Source organism: Pleurodeles waltl, unplaced genomic scaffold (assembly GCF_031143425.1).
Source record: "Pleurodeles waltl isolate 20211129_DDA unplaced genomic scaffold, aPleWal1.hap1.20221129 scaffold_86, whole genome shotgun sequence".
In the NCBI taxonomy this organism is placed as follows: domain Eukaryota; kingdom Metazoa; phylum Chordata; class Amphibia; order Caudata; family Salamandridae; genus Pleurodeles; species Pleurodeles waltl.
The window spans coordinates 977,524-998,657 of NW_027150400.1; the positions used below are offsets into that span (position 1 = coordinate 977,524).

A 21,134-nucleotide genomic window follows, 5' to 3' on the forward strand; every position below is an offset into this window, starting at 1 on the left:
GGGGGTTGGGGGGTGCCAAAAAAGACTGTCTTCCAGCCACCAGGGCTACAGCCGGCCCTGCTGCTAGCAGGCAAAAATCTGAGCTCTCTCTGGCAGGAAGATTAATGAGAAGAGTTGTGTTGCCATTTTGATTGTTGCCTGAAATCTGTAAAGGGAAGGAACTCTGCAGCAGGTTGTATTAAATGTTAAGTTGAGACTAAGCAGAGCGCCCCCCCCCTCCCCCCTGAGGTGGGTGCCCCCGTGCATGTGAGCGAGCAGTGCGAGTGCAACAGTTGCAGCATCCTTAAGCCAGCTCTGCCCCCCCGTGTGGGTGGGAAGGAAGTGAGAAATGGAAAAACTCAGACGCTTGGCACAGAGAGGGCGGGTTGGACAGAAGAAGGAGCTGCTCAGCACGCACAAAAATATCTCTTCCTACTTAGTATAGTGGAGAGTGTCCCTGCCTGGGACCTGGGAGACTGGGGTTCAATTCCCCAACTGGGAAACTGCCTCTTCTTTTAAAGGCTTAAACCTACATTTTCAGAGCACCAGCAATCAATATTTACTTCAAATACCGTTTACAATCTCACACTCATACTACAGAGTACGCCCATTTTTCTTTCATCCACACACCTCCTCCAAATCGAAACATTTATTCATGCCATCAAGTACCTTTCAAAATCTAGCACCCACAATTTGGACCTAAGACTCTTTTTCACAACCATTTCTCCCTTTTCATTTAAACTTCGTGCCTACTTCCTTGAAAAAGGAAAGGTGGAATCAAGGATTTTTCATGAGATAAAAAGGAAAGTACTGCATGATAAAAAAAATGCATTTAAGCTATTTTGTTTTCTCACACTAAGTAAATGAAATGTTGGGGCACACTCTGAAGGAGGAATTGTTTTATAGGAAGGTGAAACCTTTTATCTTTAGATAAAGTGTAAAGTTGTATAATTTACAGACACACTGAGAAAGGAAAACAAGCAGTGACCCGGACGTGCCCACCCACTAATCTCATCAGAGCTTTTCTAGTTCCGAGGTTCTTCCATGACTATCGACAGCAGGTCATGTGTTACACTGCATTGTGGGACTCGTAGTTCTATACACAGCATTGTAAAAGAGGAGTGCAGGTCCCAGCACCTTAAGTAAAAGCCTGCACATGTAGAGCTGGAGATGCCTGCGTTGACCTGGGAAAGCTAAGAGCTGCCCTCCTATCGGGGCTCTGAGAAGAAGCACTGATCGTCCCTTTAATTGTACTTCTGAATTTTCCTGCTAGTTAAGTGTGTAAGTGCTATTACTGCTGAAGGATGGGATGTCTTATGAGGGTGTGCTAGGTCTTGGAGAGCTGTAAAGTGTGAAGAGTTGTGAGTGCATTTGAGGTGCAGTCAATTTCTTTCTTCATGCTGTGCCTGAAAATGGTGTGTCCTTGCATGTCTGATTTAATTTTCCTGTAATAGGAAATGGGATCCTGAGTAGCCTGCTGACCAGTTCTTGTTTCTATATTGGGTGGTGGTGGACTACCTGTGCCTGCTCCCTGGTGGTCTAGTGGTTAGGATTCGGCGCTCTCACCGCCGCGGCCCGGGTTCGATTCCCGGTCAGGGAACGCGAAGTTCCTTACACTTACATTTCTTATAGGAAACCTTTCATTTTACACTTTTCATGGATTCAAACACATTAGGAAACCTTTCAATTACAAATGCTTCATTACCACTAGTTCTTCTTTAATTGACTTTTCTCACAATATCACACAGCTTTCTCACAGCTCTTTTTTTCACTCCAAATAACATCTGAAAGCACTCCATCTTGCTGTGATCAGCTGAGAGCTCCAGAGCTCTTGCTTGTCCACATAGTGACTGCAAGATGTCTCCAGGGGGCACATTTCCCTGCTGCACCAGGAATACCCTTTGTAAGTGTCAGCGCAGTGTGTATAAGATTGGGGTTGCCTCCTTTCTTAGAACGTGAATTTCACAGCTTTTCTCAATATTTTTACCAGCCTGGAATTAAACGTACAGACGAGGTAGTTCAAAAAACACAGCCAGGTGGCAGCCCTACTAAGGAGGAAGTCCTGCCCCAGGACAGCACAGACCAAACCTTCTGCCTTCTGGCTGGACTTAAAATGTCCCTTTAGCCCCTGCCCCATAAGGCCAATGACGGCGGGCACCTGCCTCAGGTGACTTCGGTCAGAAGGCCACTCCTTACTTCAGGCGCCAGCTGTCCCTTCAGGAGCCTCAGGGGAGGATAGCCTTGGCCGTGCCACACGCTGACCTTGACGGCAAGCGCTCGCATGGATGTCACCTAGGGGTCACCAGGGGTCGCAAGGGGCAAGCCAGATGTCGCAGCGGGCCCCTCCCCCATATGGCCTCTGACAGCGGGCCCCTACCTCAGTTGGCGCCAGTCAGAACGCCACTCCTTCTTTAAGGTGGCAGCTGTCCCTTCAGGAGACCTCAGATAGGATAGCCTGGGCCGAGCCACACACTGACCTTGCTGACCTCGACAGTAGGCACTTACATGGATGTCATTTAGGGTTCTCCAGGGGTTGCATGGGGCAACCCAGGAGTTGCAGCGGGTCCCTGCCCCATAAGGCCTCTGACAGTGGGCCCCTGCCTCAGGTGACTTCAGTCAGAAGGCCACTCCTTCATTAAGGGAGCAGCTGTCTCTCCCGGAGTCCTCAAATAGGATAGCCTTGGCCACGTCACACACTGACCTCAACGGCATGACAATTTCATGGCGATGCAAAACTGCCACTCAGGGCCGGGTTTAGGGAGGTGCGAGCAGTGCGGCCGCACCGGGTGCTGACCAGGATTGGAGTTGCTGACCTCGGGGGGCGCTGTGTTTAGCAATAACTTACGAAACTTGCGATTTAAAAGCTCATGCTGGAAAGTTCCTTGTGTGTCCAAACTACAGAAAGCAAATAAAATGCCAAGATACCTCTTGTGATTACAGTTCCTGCTAGGGAGAGAGTTGGTGGTTTTGTCCAGAGGCAGCTTTGACTAGATATAAAATAGCGTAGAGGGTTCATGTGCCTGACGCAAAGAACAGAACCATATCTAATGTGGAGAGCTGTCTGGATAGTCAAGCAGCTATCCAGCTCTTTAAAACAAATCTAATCTATGTGAGAGGGGCTATGGATAGATGAGGGGCACATTTGGCGGGTGGCAGTGAGTGAATCCGAGTAGGTGGTGATGGAGTGAAGGGGGTTGGGGGGTGCCAAAAAAGACTGTCTTCCAGCCACCAGGGCTACAGCCGGCCCTGCTGCTAGCAGGCAAAAATCTGGGCTCTCTCTGGCAGGAAGATTAATGAGAAGAGTTGTGTTGCCATTTTGATTGTTGCCTGAAATCTGTAAAGGGAAGGAACTCTGCAGCAGGTTGTATTAAATGTTAAGTTGAGACTAAGCAGAGCGCCCCCCCCCCCCCCTGAGGTGGGTGCCCCCGTGCATGTGAGCGAGCAGTGCGAGTGCAACAGTTGCAGCATCCTTAAGCCAGCTCTGCCCCCCGTGTGGGTGGGAAGGAAGTGAGAAATGGAAAAACTCAGACGCTTGGCACACAGAGGGCGGGTTGGACAGAAGAAGGAGCTGCTCAGCACACACAAAAATATCTCTTCCTACTTAGTATAGTGGAGAGTGTCCCTGCCTGGGACGTGGGAGACTGGGGTTCAATTCCCCAACTGGGAAACTGCCTCTTCTTTTAAAGGCTTAAACCTACATTTTCAGAGCACCAGCAATCAATATTTACTTCAAATACCGTTTACAATCTCACACTCATACTACAGAGTACGCCCATTTTTCTTTCATCCACACACCTCCTCCAAATCGAAACATTTATTCATGCCATCAAATACCTTTCAAAATCTAGCACCCACAATTTGGACCTAAGACTCTTTTTCACAACCATTTCTCCCTTTTCATTTAAACTTCCTGCCTACTTCCTTGAAAAAGGAAAGGTGGAATCAAGGATTTTTCATGAGATAAAAAGGAAAGTACTGCATGATAAAAAAAATGCATTTAAGCTATTTTGTTTTCTCACACTAAGTAAATGAAATGTTGGGGCACACTCTGAAGGAGGAATTGTTTTATAGGAAGGTGAAACCTTTTATCTTTAGATAAAGTGTAAAGTTGTATAATTTACAGACACACTGAGAAAGGAAAACAAGCATTGACCCGGACGTGCCCACCCACTAATCTCATCAGAGCTTTTCTAGTTCCGAGGTTCTTCCATGACTATCGACAGCAGGTCATGTGTTACACTGCATTGTGGGACTCGTAGTTCTATACACAGCATTGTAAAAGAGGAGTGCAGGTCCCAGCACCTTAAGTAAAAGCCTGCACATGTAGAGCTGGAGATGCCTGCGTTGACCTGGGAAAGCTAAGAGCTGCCCTCCTATCGGGGCTCTGAGAAGAAGCACTGATCGTCCCTTTAATTGTACTTCTGAATTTTCCTGCTAGTTAAGTGTGTAAGTGCTATTACTGCTGAAGGATGGGATGTCTTATGAGGGTGTGCTAGGTCTTGGAGAGCTGTAAAGTGTGAAGAGTTGTGAGTGCATTTGAGGTGCAGTCAATTTCTTTCTTCATGCTGTGCCTGAAAATGGTGTGTCCTTGCATGTCTGCTTTAATTTTCCTGTAATAGGAAATGGGATCCTGAGTAGCCTGCTGACCAGTTTTTGTTTCTATATTGGGTGGTGGTGGACGACCTGTGCCTGCTCCCTGGTGGTCTAGTGGTTAGGATTCGGCGCTCTCACCGCCGCGGCCCGGGTTCGATTCCCGGTCAGGGAACGCGAAGTTCCTTACACTTTTTACTTCTACACTTACATTTCTTATAGGAAACCTTTCATTTTACACTTTTCATGGATTCAAACACATTAGGAAACCTTTCAATTACAAATGCTTCATTACCACTAGTTCTTCTTTAATTGACTTTTCTCACAATATCACACAGCTTTCTCACAGCTCTTTTTTTCACTCCAAATAACATCTGAAAGCACTCCATCTTGCTGTGATCAGCTGAGAGCTCCAGAGCTCCAGAGCTCTTGCTTGTCCACATAGTGACTGCAAGATGTCTCCAGGGGGCACATTTCCCTGCTGCACCAGGAATACCCTTTGTAAGTGTCAGCGCAGTGTGTATAAGATTGGGGTTGCCTCCTTTCTTAGAACCTGAATTTCACAGCTTTTCTCAATATTTTTACCAGCCTGGAATTAAACGTACAGACGAGGTAGTTCAAAAAACACAGCCAGGTGGCAGCCCTACTAAGGAGGAAGTCCTGCCCCAGGACAGCACAGACCAAACCTTCTGCCTTCTGGCTGGACTTAAAATGTCCCTTTAGCCCCTGCCCCATAAGGCCTCTGACGGCGGGCACCTGCCTCAGGTGACTTCGGTCAGAAGGCCACTCCTTACTTCAGGCGCCAGCTGTCCCTTCAGGAGCCTCAGGGGAGGATAGCCTTGGCCGTGCCACACGCTGACCTTGACGGCAAGCGCTCGCATGGATGTCACCTAGGGGTCACCAGGGGTCGCAAGGGGCAAGCCAGATGTCGCAGCGGGCCCCTCCCCCATATGGCCTCTGACAGCGGGCCCCTACCTCAGTTGGCGCCAGTCAGAACGCCACTCCTTCTTTAAGGTGGCAGCTGTCCCTTCAGGAGACCTCAGATAGGATAGCCTGGGCCGAGCCACACACTGACCTTGCTGACCTCGACAGTAGGCACTTACATGGATGTCATTTAGGGTTCTCCAGGGGTTGCATGGGGCAAGCCAGGAGTTGCAGCGGGTCCCTGCCCCATAAGGCCTCTGACAGTGGGCCCCTGCCTCAGGTGACTTCAGTCAGAAGGCCACTCCTTCATTAAGGGAGCAGCTGTCTCTCCCGGAGTCCTCAAATAGGATAGCCTTGGCCACGTCACACACTGACCTCAACGGCATGACAATTTCATGGCGATGCAAAACTGCCACTCAGGGCCGGGTTTAGGGAGGTGCGAGCAGTGCGGCCGCACCGGGTGCTGACCAGGATTGGAGTTGCTGACCTCGGGGGGCGCTGTGTTTAGCAATAACTTACGAAACTTGCGATTTAAAAGCTCATGCTGGAAAGTTCCTTGTGTGTCCAAACTACAGAAAGCAAATAAAATGCCAAGATACCTCTTGTGATTACCGTTCCTGCTAGGGAGAGAGTTGGTGGTTTTGTCCAGAGGCAGCTTTGACTAGATATAAAATAGCGTAGAGGGTTCATGTGCCTGACGCAAAGAACAGAACCATATCTAATGTGGAGAGCTGTCTGGATAGTCAAGCAGCTATCCAGCTCTTTAAAACAAATCTAATCTATGTGAGAGGGGCTATGGATAGATGAGGGGCACATTTGGCAGGTGGCAGTGAGTGAATCCGAGTAGGTGGTGATGGAGTGAAGGGGGTTGGGGGGGTGCCAAAAAAGACTGTCTTCCAGCCACCAGGGCTACAGCCGGCCCTGCTGCTAGCAGGCAAAAATCTGGGCTCTCTCTGGCAGGAAGATTAATGAGAAGAGTTGTGTTGCCATTTTGATTGTTGCCTGAAATCTGTAAAGGGAAGGAACTCTGCAGCAGGTTGTATTAAATGTTAAGTTGAGACTAAGCAGAGCGCCCCCTCCCCCCTGAGGTGGGTGCCCCCGTGCATGTGAGCGAGCAGTGCGAGTGCAACAGTTGCAGCATCCTTAAGCCAGCTCTGCCCCCCCGTGTGGGTGGGAAGGAAGTGAGAAAAGGAAAAACTCAGACGCTTGGCACAGAGAGGGCGGGTTGGACAGAAGAAGGAGCTGCTCAGCACACACAAAAATATCTCTTCCTACTTAGTATAGTGGAGCGTGTCCCTGCCTGGGAGACTGGGGTTCAATTCCCCCACTTGGAAACTGCCTCTTCTTTTAAAGGCTTAAACCTACATTTTCAGAGCACCAGCAATCAATATTTACTTCAAATACCGTTTACAATCTCACACTCATACTACAGAGTACGCCCATTTTTCTTTCATCCACACACCTCCTCCAAATCGAAACATTTATTCATGCCATCAAGTACCTTTCAAAATCTAGCACCCACAATTTGGACCTAAGACTCTTTTTCACAACCATTTCTCCCTTTTCATTTAAACTTCGTGCCTACTTCCTTGAAAAAGGAAAGGTGGAATCAAGGATTTTTCATGAGATAAAAAGGAAAGTACTGCATGATAAAAAAAATGCATTTAAGCTATTTTGTTTTCTCACACTAAGTAAATGAAATGTTGGGGCACACTCTGAAGGAGGAATTGTTTTATAGGAAGGTGAAACCTTTTATCTTTAGATAAAGTGTAAAGTTGTATAATTTACAGACACACTGAGAAAGGAAAACAAGCAGTGACCCGGACGTGCCCACCCACTACTCTCATCAGAGCTTTTCTAGTTCCGAGGTTCTTCCATGACTATCGACAGCAGGTCATGTGTTACACTGCATTGTGGGACTCGTAGTTCTATACACAGCATTGTAAAAGAGGAGTGAAGGTCCCAGCACCTTAAGTAAAAGCCTGCACATATAGAGCTGGAGATGCCTGCGTTGTCCTGGGAAAGCTAAGAGCTGCCCTCCTATCGGGGCTCTGAGAAGAAGCACTGATCGTCCCTTTAATTGTACTTCTGAATTTTCCTGCTAGTTAAGTGTGTAAGTGCTATTACTGCTGAAGGATGGGATGTCTTATGAGGGTGTGCTAGGTCTTGGAGAGCTGTAAAGTGTGAAGAGTTGTGAGTGCATTTGAGGTGCAGTCAATTTCTTTCTTCATGCTGTGCCTGAAAATGGTGTGTCCTTGCATGTCTGCTTTAATTTTCCTGTAATAGGAAATGGGATCCTGAGTAGCCTGCTGACCAGTTCTTGTTTCTATATTGCGTGGTGGTGGACGACCTGTGCCTGCTCCCTGGTGGTCTAGTGGTTAGGATTCGGCGCTCTCACCGCCGCGGCCCGGGTTCGATTCCCGGTCAGGGAACGCGCAGTTCCTTACACTTTTTACTTCTACACTTACATTTCTTATAGGAAACCTTTCATTTTACACTTTTCATGGATTCAAACACATTAGGAAACCTTTCAATTACAAATGCTTCATTACCACTAGTTCTTCTTTAATTGACTTTTCTCACAATATCACACAGCTTTCTCACAGCTCTTTTTTTCACTCCAAATAACATCTGAAAGCACTCCATCTTGCTGTGATCAGCTGAGAGCTCCAGAGCTCCAGAGCTCTTGCTTGTCCACATAGTGACTGCAAGATGTCTCCAGGGGGCACATTTCCCTGCTGCACCAGGAATACCCTTTGTAAGTGTCAGCGCAGTGTGTATAAGATTGGGGTTGCCTCCTTTCTTAGAACCTGAATTTCACAGCTTTTCTCAATATTTTTACCAGCCTGGAATTAAACGTACAGACGAGGTAGTTCAAAAAACACAGCCAGGTGGCAGCCCTACTAAGGAGGAAGTCCTGCCCCAGGACAGCACAGACCAAACCTTCTGCCTTCTGGCTGGACTTAAAATGTCCCTTTAGCCCCTGCCCCATAAGGCCTCTGACGGCGGGCACCTGCCTCAGGTGACTTCGGTCAGAAGGCCACTCCTTACTTCAGGCGCCAGCTGTCCCTTCAGGAGCCTCAGGGGAGGATAGCCTTGGCCGCGCCACACGCTGACCTTGACGGCAAGCGCTCGCATGGATGTCACCTAGGGGTCACCAGGGGTCGCAAGGGGCAAGCCAGATGTCGCAGCGGGCCCCTCCCCCATATGGCCTCTGACAGCGGGCCCCTACCTCAGTTGGCGCCAGTCAGAACGCCACTCCTTCTTTAAGGTGGCAGCTGTCACTTCAGGAGACCTCAGATAGGATAGCCTGGGCCGAGCCACACACTGACCTTGCTGACCTCGACAGTAGGCACTTACATGGATGTCATTTAGGGTTCTTCAGGGGTTGCATGGGGCAAGCCAGGAGTTGCAGCGGGTCCCTGCCCCATAAGGCCTCTGACAGTGGGCCCCTGCCTCAGGTGACTTCAGTCAGAAGGCCACTCCTTCATTAAGGGAGCAGCTGTCTCTCCCGGAGTCCTCAAATAGGATAGCCTTGGCCACGTCACACACTGACCTCAACGGCATGACAATTTCATGGCGATGCAAAACTGCCACTCAGGGCCGGGTTTAGGGAGGTGCGAGCAGTGCGGCCGCACCGGGTGCTGACCAGGATTGGAGTTGCTGACCTCGGGGGGCGCTGTGTTTAGCAATAACTTACGAAACTTGCGATTTAAAAGCTCATGCTGGAAAGTTCCTTGTGTGTCCAAACTACAGAAAGCAAATAAAATGCCAAGATACCTCTTGTGATTACCGTTCCTGCTAGGGAGAGAGTTGGTGGTTTTGTCCAGAGGCAGCTTTGACTAGATATAAAATAGCGTAGAGGGTTCATGTGCCTGACGCAAAGAACAGAACCATATCTAATGTGGACAGCTGTCTGGATAGTCAAGCAGCTATCCAGCTCTTTAAAACAAATCTAATCTATGTGAGAGGGGCTATGGATAGATGAGGGGCACATTTGGCGGGTGGCAGTGAGTGAATCCGAGTAGGTGGTGATGGAGTGAAGGGGGTTGGGGGGTGCCAAAAAAGACTGTCTTCCAGCCACCAGGGCTACAGCCGGCCCTGCTGCTAGCAGGCAAAAATCTGAGCTCTCTCTGGCAGGAAGATTAATGAGAAGAGTTGTGTTGCCATTTTGATTGTTGCCTGAAATCTGTAAAGGGAAGGAACTCTGCAGCAGGTTGTATTAAATGTTAAGTTGAGACTAAGCAGAGCGCCCCCCCCCCCCCTGAGGTGGGTGCCCCCGTGCATGTGAGCGAGCAGTGCGAGTGCAACAGTTGCAGCATCCTTAAGCCAGCTCTGCCCCCCCGTGTGGGTGGGAAGGAAGTGAGAAATGGAAAAACTCAGACGCTTGGCACAGAGAGGGCGGGTTGGACAGAAGAAGGAGCTGCTCAGCACGCACAAAAATATCTCTTCCTACTTAGTATAGTGGAGAGTGTCCCTGCCTGGGACCTGGGAGACTGGGGTTCAATTCCCCAACTGGGAAACTGCCTCTTCTTTTAAAGGCTTAAACCTACATTTTCAGAGCACCAGCAATCAATATTTACTTCAAATACCGTTTACAATCTCACACTCATACTACAGAGTACGCCCATTTTTCTTTCATCCACACACCTCCTCCAAATCGAAACATTTATTCATGCCATCAAGTACCTTTCAAAATCTAGCACCCACAATTTGGACCTAAGACTCTTTTTCACAACCATTTCTCCCTTTTCATTTAAACTTCCTGCCTACTTCCTTGAAAAAGGAAAGGTGGAATCAAGGATTTTTCATGAGATAAAAAGGAAAGTACTGCATGATAAAAAAAATGCATTTAAGCTATTTTGTTTTCTCACACTAAGTAAATGAAATGTTGGGGCACACTCTGAAGGAGGAATTGTTTTATAGGAAGGTGAAACCTTTTATCTTTAGATAAAGTGTAAAGTTGTATAATTTACAGACACACTGAGAAAGGAAAACAAGCAGTGACCCGGACGTGCCCACCCACTAATCTCATCAGAGCTTTTCTAGTTCCGAGGTTCTTCCATGACTATCGACAGCAGGTCATGTGTTACACTGCATTGTGGGACTCGTAGTTCTATACACAGCATTGTAAAAGAGGAGTGCAGGTCCCAGCACCTTAAGTAAAAGCCTGCACATGTAGAGCTGGAGATGCCTGCGTTGACCTGGGAAAGCTAAGAGCTGCCCTCCTATCGGGGCTCTGAGAAGAAGCACTGATCGTCCCTTTAATTGTACTTCTGAATTTTCCTGCTAGTTAAGTGTGTAAGTGCTATAACTGCTGAAGGATGGGATGTCTTATGAGGGTGTGCTAGGTCTTGGAGAGCTGTAAAGTGTGAAGAGTTGTGAGTGCATTTGAGGTGCAGTCAATTTCTTTCTTCATGCTGTGCCTGAAAATGGTGTGTCCTTGCATGTCTGCTTTAATTTTCCTGTAATAGGAAATGGGATCCTGAGTAGCCTGCTGACCAGTTCTTGTTTCTATATTGGGTGGTGGTGGACAACCTGTGCCTGCTCCCTGGTGGTCTAGTGGTTAGGATTCGGCGCTCTCACCGCCGCGGCCCGGGTTCGATTCCCGGTCAGGGAACGCGAAGTTCCTTACACTTACATTTCTTATAGGAAACCTTTCATTTTACACTTTTCATGGATTCAAACACATTAGGAAACCTTTCAATTACAAATGCTTCATTACCACTAGTTCTTCTTTAATTGACTTTTCTCACAATATCACACAGCTTTCTCACAGCTCTTTTTTTCACTCCAAATAACATCTGAAAGCACTCCATCTTGCTGTGATCAGCTGAGAGCTCCAGAGCTCTTGCTTGTCCACATAGTGACTGCAAGATGTCTCCAGGGGGCACATTTCCCTGCTGCACCAGGAATACCCTTTGTAAGTGTCAGCGCAGTGTGTATAAGATTGGGGTTGCCTCCTTTCTTAGAACCTGAATTTCACAGCTTTTCTCAATATTTTTACCAGCCTGGAATTAAACGTACAGACGAGGTAGTTCAAAAAACACAGCCAGGTGGCAGCCCTACTAAGGAGGAAGTCCTGCCCCAGGACAGCACAGACCAAACCTTCTGCCTTCTGGCTGGACTTAAAATGTCCCTTTAGCCCCTGCCCCATAAGGCCTCTGACGGCGGGCACCTGCCTCAGGTGACTTCGGTCAGAAGGCCACTCCTTACTTCAGGCGCCAGCTGTCCCTTCAGGAGCCTCAGGGGAGGATAGCCTTGGCCGTGCCACACGCTGACCTTGACGGCAAGCGCTCGCATGGATGTCACCTAGGGGTCACCAGGGGTCGCAAGGGGCAAGCCAGATGTCGCAGCGGGCCCCTCCCCCATATGGCCTCTGACAGCGGGCCCCTACCTCAGTTGGCGCCAGTCAGAACGCCACTCCTTCTTTAAGGTGGCAGCTGTCCCTTCAGGAGACCTCAGATAGGATAGCCTGGGCCGAGCCACACACTGACCTTGCTGACCTCGACAGTAGGCACTTACATGGATGTCATTTAGGGTTCTCCAGGGGTTGCATGGGGCAAGCCAGGAGTTGCAGCGGGTCCCTGCCCCATAAGGCCTCTGACAGTGGGCCCCTGCCTCAGGTGACTTCAGTCAGAAGGCCACTCCTTCATTAAGGGAGCAGCTGTCTCTCCCGGAGTCCTCAAATAGGATAGCCTTGGCCACGTCACACACTGACCTCAACGGCATGACAATTTCATGGCGATGCAAAACTGCCACTCAGGGCCGGGTTTAGGGAGGTGCGAGCAGTGCGGCCGCACCGGGTGCTGACCAGGATTGGAGTTGCTGACCTCGGGGGGCGCTGTGTTTAGCAATAACTTACGAAACTTGCGATTTAAAAGCTCATGCTGGAAAGTTCCTTGTGTGTCCAAACTACAGAAAGCAAATAAAATGCCAAGATACCTCTTGTGATTACCGTTCCTGCTAGGGAGAGAGTTGGTGGTTTTGTCCAGAGGCAGCTTTGACTAGATATAAAATAGCGTAGAGGGTTCATGTGCCTGACGCAAAGAACAGAACCATATCTAATGTGGAGAGCTGTCTGGATAGTCAAGCAGCTATCCAGCTCTTTAAAACAAATCTAATCTATGTGAGAGGGGCTATGGATAGATGAGGGGCACATTTGGCAGGTGGCAGTGAGTGAATCCGAGTAGGTGGTGATGGAGTGAAGGGGGTTGGGGGGGTGCCAAAAAAGACTGTCTTCCAGCCACCAGGGCTACAGCCGGCCCTGCTGCTAGCAGGCAAAAATCTGGGCTCTCTCTGGCAGGAAGATTAATGAGAAGAGTTGTGTTGCCATTTTGATTGTTGCCTGAAATCTGTAAAGGGAAGGAACTCTGCAGCAGGTTGTATTAAATGTTAAGTTGAGACTAAGCAGAGCGCCCCCCCCCCCCTGAGGTGGGTGCCCCCGTGCATGTGAGCGAGCAGTGCGAGTGCAACAGTTGCAGCATCCTTAAGCCAGCTCTGCCCCCCCGTGTGGGTGGGAAGGAAGTGAGAAATGGAAAAACTCAGACGCTTGGCACAGAGAGGGCGGGTTGGACAGAAGAAGGAGCTGCTCAGCACACACAAAAATATCTCTTCCTACTTAGTATAGTGGAGCGTGTCCCTGCCTGGGAGACTGGGGTTCAATTCCCCCACTTGGAAACTGCCTCTTCTTTTAAAGGCTTAAACCTACATTTTCAGAGCACCAGCAATCAATATTTACTTCAAATACCGTTTACAATCTCACACTCATACTACAGAGTACGCCCATTTTTCTTTCATCCACACACCTCCTCCAAATCGAAACATTTATTCATGCCATCAAGTACCTTTCAAAATCTAGCACCCACAATTTGGACCTAAGACTCTTTTTCACAACCATTTCTCCCTTTTCATTTAAACTTCGTGCCTACTTCCTTGAAAAAGGAAAGGTGGAATCAAGGATTTTTCATGAGATAAAAAGGAAAGTACTGCATGATAAAAAAAATGCATTTAAGCTATTTTGTTTTCTCACACTAAGTAAATGAAATGTTGGGGCACACTCTGAAGGAGGAATTGTTTTATAGGAAGGTGAAACCTTTTATCTTTAGATAAAGTGTAAAGTTGTATAATTTACAGACACACTGAGAAAGGAAAACAAGCAGTGACCCGGACGTGCCCACCCACTACTCTCATCAGAGCTTTTCTAGTTCCGAGGTTCTTCCATGACTATCGACAGCAGGTCATGTGTTACACTGCATTGTGGGACTCGTAGTTCTATACACAGCATTGTAAAAGAGGAGTGAAGGTCCCAGCACCTTAAGTAAAAGCCTGCACATATAGAGCTGGAGATGCCTGCGTTGTCCTGGGAAAGCTAAGAGCTGCCCTCCTATCGGGGCTCTGAGAAGAAGCACTGATCGTCCCTTTAATTGTACTTCTGAATTTTCCTGCTAGTTAAGTGTGTAAGTGCTATTACTGCTGAAGGATGGGATGTCTTATGAGGGTGTGCTAGGTCTTGGAGAGCTGTAAAGTGTGAAGAGTTGTGAGTGCATTTGAGGTGCAGTCAATTTCTTTCTTCATGCTGTGCCTGAAAATGGTGTGTCCTTGCATGTCTGCTTTAATTTTCCTGTAATAGGAAATGGGATCCTGAGTAGCCTGCTGACCAGTTCTTGTTTCTATATTGCGTGGTGGTGGACGACCTGTGCCTGCTCCCTGGTGGTCTAGTGGTTAGGATTCGGCGCTCTCACCGCCGCGGCCCGGGTTCGATTCCCGGTCAGGGAACGCGCAGTTCCTTACACTTTTTACTTCTACACTTACATTTCTTATAGGAAACCTTTCATTTTACACTTTTCATGGATTCAAACACATTAGGAAACCTTTCAATTACAAATGCTTCATTACCACTAGTTCTTCTTTAATTGACTTTTCTCACAATATCACACAGCTTTCTCACAGCTCTTTTTTTCACTCCAAATAACATCTGAAAGCACTCCATCTTGCTGTGATCAGCTGAGAGCTCCAGAGCTCCAGAGCTCTTGCTTGTCCACATAGTGACTGCAAGATGTCTCCAGGGGGCACATTTCCCTGCTGCACCAGGAATACCCTTTGTAAGTGTCAGCGCAGTGTGTATAAGATTGGGGTTGCCTCCTTTCTTAGAACCTGAATTTCACAGCTTTTCTCAATATTTTTACCAGCCTGGAATTAAACGTACAGACGAGGTAGTTCAAAAAACACAGCCAGGTGGCAGCCCTACTAAGGAGGAAGTCCTGCCCCAGGACAGCACAGACCAAACCTTCTGCCTTCTGGCTGGACTTAAAATGTCCCTTTAGCCCCTGCCCCATAAGGCCTCTGACGGCGGGCACCTGCCTCAGGTGACTTCGGTCAGAAGGCCACTCCTTACTTCAGGCGCCAGCTGTCCCTTCAGGAGCCTCAGGGGAGGATAGCCTTGGCCGCGCCACACGCTGACCTTGACGGCAAGCGCTCGCATGGATGTCACCTAGGGGTCACCAGGGGTCGCAAGGGGCAAGCCAGATGTCGCAGCGGGCCCCTCCCCCATATGGCCTCTGACAGCGGGCCCCTACCTCAGTTGGCGCCAGTCAGAACGCCACTCCTTCTTTAAGGTGGCAGCTGTCACTTCAGGAGACCTCAGATAGGATAGCCTGGGCCGAGCCACACACTGACCTTGCTGACCTCGACAGTAGGCACTTACATGGATGTCATTTAGGGTTCTTCAGGGGTTGCATGGGGCAAGCCAGGAGTTGCAGCGGGTCCCTGCCCCATAAGGCCTCTGACAGTGGGCCCCTGCCTCAGGTGACTTCAGTCAGAAGGCCACTCCTTCATTAAGGGAGCAGCTGTCTCTCCCGGAGTCCTCAAATAGGATAGCCTTGGCCACGTCACACACTGACCTCAACGGCATGACAATTTCATGGCGATGCAAAACTGCCACTCAGGGCCGGGTTTAGGGAGGTGCGAGCAGTGCGGCCGCACCGGGTGCTGACCAGGATTGGAGTTGCTGACCTCGGGGGGCGCTGTGTTTAGCAATAACTTACGAAACTTGCGATTTAAAAGCTCATGCTGGAAAGTTCCTTGTGTGTCCAAACTACAGAAAGCAAATAAAATGCCAAGATACCTCTTGTGATTACCGTTCCTGCTAGGGAGAGAGTTGGTGGTTTTGTCCAGAGGCAGCTTTGACTAGATATAAAATAGCGTAGAGGGTTCATGTGCCTGACGCAAAGAACAGAACCATATCTAATGTGGACAGCTGTCTGGATAGTCAAGCAGCTATCCAGCTCTTTAAAACAAATCTAATCTATGTGAGAGGGGCTATGGATAGATGAGGGGCACATTTGGCGGGTGGCAGTGAGTGAATCCGAGTAGGTGGTGATGGAGTGAAGGGGGTTGGGGGGTGCCAAAAAAGACTGTCTTCCAGCCACCAGGGCTACAGCCGGCCCTGCTGCTAGCAGGCAAAAATCTGAGCTCTCTCTGGCAGGAAGATTAATGAGAAGAGTTGTGTTGCCATTTTGATTGTTGCCTGAAATCTGTAAAGGGAAGGAACTCTGCAGCAGGTTGTATTAAATGTTAAGTTGAGACTAAGCAGAGCGCCCCCCCCCCCCTGAGGTGGGTGCCCCCGTGCATGTGAGCGAGCAGTGCGAGTGCAACAGTTGCAGCATCCTTAAGCCAGCTCTGCCCCCCCGTGTGGGTGGGAAGGAAGTGAGAAATGGAAAAACTCAGACGCTTGGCACAGAGAGGGCGGGTTGGACAGAAGAAGGAGCTGCTCAGCACACACAAAAATATCTCTTCCTACTTAGTATAGTGGAGAGTGTCCCTGCCTGGGACCTGGGAGACTGGGGTTCAATTCCCCAACTGGGAAACTGCCTCTTCTTTTAAAGGCTTAAACCTACATTTTCAGAGCACCAGCAATCAATATTTACTTCAAATACCGTTTACAATCTCACACTCATACTACAGAGTACGCCCATTTTTCTTTCATCCACACACCTCCTCCAAATCGAAACATTTATTCATGCCATCAAGTACCTTTCAAAATCTAGCACCCACAATTTGGACCTAAGACTCTTTTTCACAACCATTTCTCCCTTTTCATTTAAACTTCCTGCCTACTTCCTTGAAAAAGGAAAGGTGGAATCAAGGATTTTTCATGAGATAAAAAGGAAAGTACTGCATGATAAAAAAAATGCATTTAAGCTATTTTGTTTTCTCACACTAAGTAAATGAAATGTTGGGGCACACTCTGAAGGAGGAATTGTTTTATAGGAAGGTGAAACCTTTTATCTTTAGATAAAGTGTAAAGTTGTATAATTTACAGACACACTGAGAAAGGAAAACAAGCAGTGACCCGGACGTGCCCACCCACTAATCTCATCAGAGCTTTTCTAGTTCCGAGGTTCTTCCATGACTATCGACAGCAGGTCATGTGTTACACTGCATTGTGGGACTCGTAGTTCTATACACAGCATTGTAAAAGAGGAGTGCAGGTCCCAGCACCTTAAGTAAAAGCCTGCACATGTAGAGCTGGAGATGCCTGCGTTGACCTGGGAAAGCTAAGAGCTGCCCTCCTATCGGGGCTCTGAGAAGAAGCACTGATCGTCCCTTTAATTGTACTTCTGAATTTTCCTGCTAGTTAAGTGTGTAAGTGCTATAACTGCTGAAGGATGGGATGTCTTATGAGGGTGTGCTAGGTCTTGGAGAGCTGTAAAGTGTGAAGAGTTGTGAGTGCATTTGAGGTGCAGTCAATTTCTTTCTTCATGCTGTGCCTGAAAATGGTGTGTCCTTGCATGTCTGCTTTAATTTTCCTGTAATAGGAAATGGGATCCTGAGTAGCCTGCTGACCAGTTCTTGTTTCTATATTGGGTGGTGGTGGACAACCTGTGCCTGCTCCCTGGTGGTCTAGTGGTTAGGATTCGGCGCTCTCACCGCCGCGGCCCGGGTTCGATTCCCGGTCAGGGAACGCGAAGTTCCTTACACTTACATTTCTTATAGGAAACCTTTCATTTTACACTTTTCATGGATTCAAACACATTAGGAAACCTTTCAATTACAAATGCTTCATTACCACTAGTTCTTCTTTAATTGACTTTTCTCACAATATCACACAGCTTTCTCACAGCTCTTTTTTTCACTCCAAATAACATCTGAAAGCACTCCATCTTGCTGTGATCAGCTGAGAGCTCCAGAGCTCTTGCTTGTCCACATAGTGACTGCAAGATGTCTCCAGGGGGCACATTTCCCTGCTGCACCAGGAATACCCTTTGTAAGTGTCAGCGCAGTGTGTATAAGATTGGGGTTGCCTCCTTTCTTAGAACCTGAATTTCACAGCTTTTCTCAATATTTTTACCAGCCTGGAATTAAACGTACAGACGAGGTAGTTCAAAAAACACAGCCAGGTGGCAGCCCTACTAAGGAGGAAGTCCTGCCCCAGGACAGCACAGACCAAACCCTTCTGCCTTCTGGCTGGACTTAAAATGTCCCTTTAGCCCCTGCCCCATAAGGCCAATGACGGCGGGCACCTGCCTCAGGTGACTTCGGTCAGAAGGCCACTCCTTACTTCAGGCGCCAGCTGTCCCTTCAGGAGCCTCAGGGGAGGATAGCCTTGGCCGTGCCACACGCTGACCTTGACGGCAAGCGCTCGCATGGATGTCACCTAGGGGTCACCAGGGGTCGCAAGGGGCAAGCCAGATGTCGCAGCGGGCCCCTCCCCCATATGGCCTCTGACAGCGGGCCCCTACCTCAGTTGGCGCCAGTCAGAACGCCACTCCTTCTTTAAGGTGGCAGCTGTCCCTTCAGGAGACCTCAGATAGGATAGCCTGGGCCGAGCCACACACTGACCTTGCTGACCTCGACAGTAGGCACTTACATGGATGTCATTTAGGGTTCTCCAGGGGTTGCATGGGGCAACCCAGGAGTTGCAGCGGGTCCCTGCCCCATAAGGCCTCTGACAGTGGGCCCCTGCCTCAGGTGACTTCAGTCAGAAGGCCACTCCTTCATTAAGGGAGCAGCTGTCTCTCCCGGAGTCCTCAAATAGGATAGCCTTGGCCACGTCACACACTGACCTCAACGGCATGACAATTTCATGGCGATGCAAAACTGCCACTCAGGGCCGGGTTTAGGGAGGTGCGAGCAGTGCGGCCGCACCGGGTGCTGACCAGGATTGGAGTTGCTGACCTCGGGGGGCGCTGTGTTTAGCAATAACTTACGAAACTTGCGATTTAAAAGCTCATGCTGGAAAGTTCCTTGTGTGTCCAAACTACAGAAAGCAAATAAAATGCCAAGATACCTCTTGTGATTACAGTTCCTGCTAGGGAGAGAGTTGGTGGTTTTGTCCAGAGGCAGCTTTGACTAGATATAAAATAGCGTAGAGGGTTCATGTGCCTGACGCAAAGAACAGAACCATATCTAATGTGGAGAGCTGTCTGGATAGTCAAGCAGCTATCCAGCTCTTTAAAACAAATCTAATCTATGTGAGAGGGGCTATGGATAGATGAGGGGCACATTTGGCGGGTGGCAGTGAGTGAATCCGAGTAGGTGGTGATGGAGTGAAGGGGGTTGGGGGGTGCCAAAAAAGACTGTCTTCCAGCCACCAGGGCTACAGCCGGCCCTGCTGCTAGCAGGCAAAAATCTGGGCTCTCTCTGGCAGGAAGATTAATGAGAAGAGTTGTGTTGCCATTTTGATTGTTGCCTGAAATCTGTAAAGGGAAGGAACTCTGCAGCAGGTTGTATTAAATGTTAAGTTGAGACTAAGCAGAGCGCCCCCCCCCCCCCCTGAGGTGGGTGCCCCCGTGCATGTGAGCGAGCAGTGCGAGTGCAACAGTTGCAGCATCCTTAAGCCAGCTCTGCCCCCCGTGTGGGTGGGAAGGAAGTGAGAAATGGAAAAACTCAGACGCTTGGCACAGAGAGGGCGGGTTGGACAGAAGAAGGAGCTGCTCAGCACACACAAAAATATCTCTTCCTACTTAGTATAGTGGAGAGTGTCCCTGCCTGGGACCTGGGAGACTGGGGTTCAATTCCCCAACTGGGAAACTGCCTCTTCTTTTAAAGGCTTAAACCTACATTTTCAGAGCACCAGCAATCAATATTTACTTCAAATACCGTTTACAATCTCACACTCATACTACAGAGTACGCCCATTTTTCTTTCATCCACACACCTCCTCCAAATCGAAACATTTATTCATGCCATCAAATACCTTTCAAAATCTAGCACCCACAATTTGGACCTAAGACTCTTTTTCACAACCATTTCTCCCTTTTCATTTAAACTTCCTGCCTACTTCCTTGAAAAAGGAAAGGTGGAATCAAGGATTTTTCATGAGATAAAAAGGAAAGTACTGCATGATAAAAAAAATGCATTTAAGCTATTTTGTTTTCTCACACTAAGTAAATGAAATGTTGGGGCACACTCTGAAGGAGGAATTGTTTTATAGGAAGGTGAAACCTTTTATCTTTAGATAAAGTGTAAAGTTGTATAATTTACAGACACACTGAGAAAGGAAAACAAGCATTGACCCGGACGTGCCCACCCACTAATCTCATCAGAGCTTTTCTAGTTCCGAGGTTCTTCCATGACTATCGACAGCAGGTCATGTGTTACACTGCATTGTGGGACTCGTAGTTCTATACACAGCATTGTAAAAGAGGAGTGCAGGTCCCAGCACCTTAAGTAAAAGCCTGCACATGTAGAGCTGGAGATGCCTGCGTTGACCTGGGAAAGCTAAGAGCTGCCCTCCTATCGGGGCTCTGAGAAGAAGCACTGATCGTCCCTTTAATTGTACTTCTGAATTTTCCTGCTAGTTAAGTGTGTAAGTGCTATTACTGCTGAAGGATGGGATGTCTTATGAGGGTGTGCTAGGTCTTGGAGAGCTGTAAAGTGTGAAGAGTTGTGAGTGCATTTGAGGTGCAGTCAATTTCTTTCTTCATGCTGTGCCTGAAAATGGTGTGTCCTTGCATGTCTGCTTTAATTTTCCTGTAATAGGAAATGGGATCCTGAGTAGCCTGCTGACCAGTTTTTGTTTCTATATTGGGTGGTGGTGGACGACCTGTGCCTGCTCCCTGGTGGTCTAGTGGTTAGGATTCGGCGCTCTCACCGCCGCGGCCCGGGTTCGATTCCCGGTCAGGGAACGCGAAGTTCCTTACACTTTTTACTTCTACACTTACATTTCTTATAGGAAACCTTTCATTTTACACTTTTCATGGATTCAAACACATTAGGAAACCTTTCAATTACAAATGCTTCATTACCACTAGTTCTTCTTTAATTGACTTTTCTCACAATATCACACAGCTTTCTCACAGCTCTTTTTTTCACTCCAAATAACATCTGAAAGCACTCCATCTTGCTGTGATCAGCTGAGAGCTCCAGAGCTCCAGAGCTCTTGCTTGTCCACATAGTGACTGCAAGATGTCTCCAGGGGGCACATTTCCCTGCTGCACCAGGAATACCCTTTGTAAGTGTCAGCGCAGTGTGTATAAGATTGGGGTTGCCTCCTTTCTTAGAACCTGAATTTCACAGCTTTTCTCAATATTTTTACCAGCCTGGAATTAAACGTACAGACGAGGTAGTTCAAAAAACACAGCCAGGTGGCAGCCCTACTAAGGAGGAAGTCCTGCCCCAGGACAGCACAGACCAAA

The 21,134-nt window shown here is 48.4% G+C and overlaps 7 non-coding genes across 7 annotated transcripts; all 7 read left to right on the forward strand.

Annotated features, from left to right (window-relative positions):
- Positions 1-1,507: 1,507 nt before the first annotated feature.
- TRNAE-CUC (transfer RNA glutamic acid (anticodon CUC)) lies at positions 1,508-1,579 on the forward strand. Its single transcript has one exon. It is a non-coding gene; the product is annotated as a tRNA-Glu (tRNA).
- Positions 1,580-4,672: 3,093 nt separating this feature from the next.
- Positions 4,673-4,744, forward strand: TRNAE-CUC (transfer RNA glutamic acid (anticodon CUC)). The gene has a single exon. It is a non-coding gene; the product is annotated as a tRNA-Glu (tRNA).
- Positions 4,745-7,853: 3,109 nt separating this feature from the next.
- Positions 7,854-7,925, forward strand: TRNAE-CUC (transfer RNA glutamic acid (anticodon CUC)). Its single transcript has one exon. It is a non-coding gene; the product is annotated as a tRNA-Glu (tRNA).
- A 3,116-nt stretch (positions 7,926-11,041) lies between these two features.
- Positions 11,042-11,113, forward strand: TRNAE-CUC (transfer RNA glutamic acid (anticodon CUC)). Its single transcript has one exon. It is a non-coding gene; the product is annotated as a tRNA-Glu (tRNA).
- A 3,086-nt stretch (positions 11,114-14,199) lies between these two features.
- TRNAE-CUC (transfer RNA glutamic acid (anticodon CUC)) lies at positions 14,200-14,271 on the forward strand. Its single transcript has one exon. It is a non-coding gene; the product is annotated as a tRNA-Glu (tRNA).
- A 3,115-nt stretch (positions 14,272-17,386) lies between these two features.
- Positions 17,387-17,458, forward strand: TRNAE-CUC (transfer RNA glutamic acid (anticodon CUC)). The gene has a single exon. It is a non-coding gene; the product is annotated as a tRNA-Glu (tRNA).
- Positions 17,459-20,552: 3,094 nt separating this feature from the next.
- On the forward strand, positions 20,553-20,624 carry TRNAE-CUC (transfer RNA glutamic acid (anticodon CUC)). Its single transcript has one exon. It is a non-coding gene; the product is annotated as a tRNA-Glu (tRNA).
- The last annotated feature ends 510 nt before the right edge of the window (positions 20,625-21,134 follow it).